Genomic DNA, 3,178 nt, shown 5'->3' with positions numbered 1-3,178 from the left:
GATCTTGTGCCATATAGGCGCTGAACCTCGGGAAGCAACTCCACCATGCCTAGTGCTTGGAATAGCAGGTTTTAAACGAATATAGGATTTAAACGCTGGACTTCGTCTAGTGCTTGGAATTGCAAGATTTAGACCCTTAATGAAGGTGTACTGTAGTGTATAAGCCGAGGCATGTTCACAACCAGCTCATTATCGTTAGCGAAAAAGTTCGGGGGACGTTTTTCTGGGGGCTAAAATCACAGGGCCTTACATCGCAGGGATCGCAGTTACCATTGTACTATTTGATGGCCCTCATCTGTCCTCCTTTGGTGTCTGGCACATTCGGCACCTCGAACCCGGGAGGGGCCATGCTCAACATACAGCTTGCCACGCAGCTGCATTGCTTTGGATATATGCATATTGCAGTGAAGAAACCAGCTTCCGACATATGTATATTGCAGTGAAGAAACCAGCTTCCGATATATGTATATTGCAGTGAAGAAACAAAACATTAAATGTTTTTCAAGTAATGCCAAGTACACATTAGCATTAAACTAGCATTTAAGCGAAAGTTGAAATGATTATCGTAAGTTTTAATAAAATCATACAGTTATGCTTGCAATAAGGGGTCTAAATTAAAACTTACTACAAAAAATTGTTCGATCAAATATTTTCGCTAAAACATTGGTTAAACGATGAATACAATACTCAGTGAAAACAATTTAACGCTGGTTAAACGCCCATCGATCGCTAGAGTCCGCCGAAGGCAGGTACTAATAACTAAATAAAAAAAATGCCACAACAGAATGGTCTACCATCTTTATGCTAGCAGCAAATGTAATGAACTCCTATAAATATTCATAACAATACACTTCCTGGGATTACAGCACTGTTAAAAAACAAAAGGTCGACGTAGTATATGAAACCTTCTTCCACACATTAAGAGAGAAAATAATGACGTCCATTATTAATGTAATATAATGCCAACCGATAGTCGCTGATCTTCACCTCGGTTGCAGAGACCCTGACGTAGGATCAGCAGCTGCAGAATAGATATCGGAATTTGTTGTCGAAGAAGTTGCTGTGCCACTGCTTGATGTTCCCTCAGCGTTGTGAGGAGCTGGCCGTTTAAGTTTGCGAAGTGCGCCCCCTGAATCGAGATCTATAAAAGCAGGTCTTGTGGGCGAAGGAAGATCATGTTCTCGCTCATTTATCAGCATCCACACCACACGGGACATTGAAGGCCTCAACGCTGCAGCTGCTTGTGTGCATAAAAGACCAATTTTAATCACTTTAATCGCTTCCTCCACTGAATAGCTTCCCTCCAATGTGCCATCCATAGCTTCTAAACCTCTGTCTGCTTTATAGAGTTTCCATGTCTGTTTGACCAATATCAACAAAACCCAAAACGTTAATGAGCAAAGATGACGTGGATACTTTGGAAAATTTCAACAGAAAGATGAAATCTATATGAGCCATACTCCTTCGATTAGAAACTCCGCGTCTGGAGCCAAACTCTGACTCTTTCTCCCGCTGATAATCTCAAGTAGAAGCACTCCAAAGCTGAATACATCTGCTTTCTCTGTCAGTTGTCCGCGTAAGGCGTACTCAGGAGCCATGTAACCTCTGCTCAATGTCAACAGAAAAAATTAAATCTCCACATCCATCGAAATCATATGAAGCATATTCAGAAGTATGAATTGTAGTGGGTTTATTTATTTATTTATAGTTCAATTTATTTAATGATGATGATGACCTGACCAGAGTGAATGTGGGAGAGTTCTTACAAAGTTCCTGCAACTGTAGTGCTAAGGTGGCTCATATCTTCTGCAAAGAGTTTGGCTAACCCAAAGTCTGCTATCTTCGGTCTGTAATTCTCGTCAAGTAAAATATTACTTGCTTTTATATCCCTGTGGACTATCCTAATTGCGGATTCCTCGTGAAGATAGGCTAGGCCACGGGCAATTCCCACCATGATTTCATACCTTCCTTTCCAATCAAGTAAATGACGTCTGGCTGTATCTGCAATTAATAAATCCATAACATTGATTGATAATAACATTAACCAACTACATTATACACAACCCTAAAAATAACAGAAGAAATAAAGGGAAGAAACAAAAGAAAACCCAATTAGAGTGAAGAAAGAGTAGAAACCGAATAGAAACTTGTCGAGACTACTGTTGGGGAGGTATTCATAAACTAATAGCCTTTCCGCGGTATCAACAGAGCAACCAAGCAATTTGACTAGATTCCTGTGCTGCACACGGCTGATGAGATTGGCTTCATTCAGAAATTCAACATCTCCTCGCCTTGAACTCATATACAACCGTTTGATTGCAACCTCTCTTCCACCTGGAAGAACCCCCTGCACATCAAAGGTACCTTAATATTATTTATAATCTCGCATGGATGGTCTATCTAAATACTTCCATTAATTAAATGAAACACTGATCTCACTTTGAAGACGGATCCAAAACCTCCCTCGCCAAGCTTGTTTTCTGGTCCAAAGTTAGAGGTAGCCTCTCTCAAAATATCATACTTGAAATTGAATTCCGAAGCAGCTATAATTGGGTTTAACATAATATCTCCTTCCTCACCTGCGAAACAATCACAAACCGCCTACTTATCTAGCCATATACAAGTCCGTGAATTTTTTTTGTTTGAAATTTCTAACATTATAAATAGAAAATTTTAATTTAATCTTTTAACGTTTAACATTTAGTATTTAGCGTTAACCAAAGCTTTATATATATATAACTTAAAATAATAATATAAAAATAAGAAGTATCCCCATCATTCTACAGAATGGATTTGAAATTTTGATAAACATCAAAACGGATAATAATACCTGATAAAATTGAATAAATCATAAAATTTATTTAAATTATCACTTTATTCCAATTATTATTATGAATTAAATTTTATTTTTTTTAATAAAGGTTTATTTATTCTAATTATTATGAATTTAAAAAATATTATATTTTTAATAAAGGTTCATTTTATGATAGAGATTTTAAATTTTAAAGAAATTTTATTAAAATATCATGGTATAATATTATAGTTTATCAATATTATATGTTCAAAAAACTTAACTCATTTTATATGTCACTAGTTATATGATATTTTTTTATTTAATAAATTTAATTAAAAAATAAAAAAAGACATAATATTTTGAGAATAAATCTCAATTTTTCAT

The 3,178-nt window shown here is 36.0% G+C and overlaps 1 pseudogene across 1 annotated transcript; it reads right to left on the bottom strand.

Moving 5' to 3' along the window:
* Positions 1-862: 862 nt before the first annotated feature.
* Positions 863-1,954, bottom strand: LOC149189973 (cold-responsive protein kinase 1 pseudogene; annotated as a pseudogene). The gene is made up of 3 exons (XR_016255615.1): positions 1,767-1,954; positions 1,461-1,605; positions 863-1,358 (listed from the first exon to the last, which is right to left on the bottom strand). The product of XR_016255615.1 is annotated as a cold-responsive protein kinase 1 pseudogene (transcript).
* Between the last annotated feature and the right edge of the window lie 1,224 nt (positions 1,955-3,178).

This window comes from Pinus tabuliformis, chromosome 3_1, assembly GCF_031772625.1.
Source record: "Pinus tabuliformis cultivar Carrire ecotype Pingquan chromosome 3_1, CPIR1, whole genome shotgun sequence".
NCBI classification, from domain to species: Eukaryota; Viridiplantae; Streptophyta; class Pinopsida; order Pinales; family Pinaceae; genus Pinus; species Pinus tabuliformis.
Note: the sequence above shows the minus strand (reverse complement) of the source record. Positions and strands in the feature narration are given on the sequence as shown.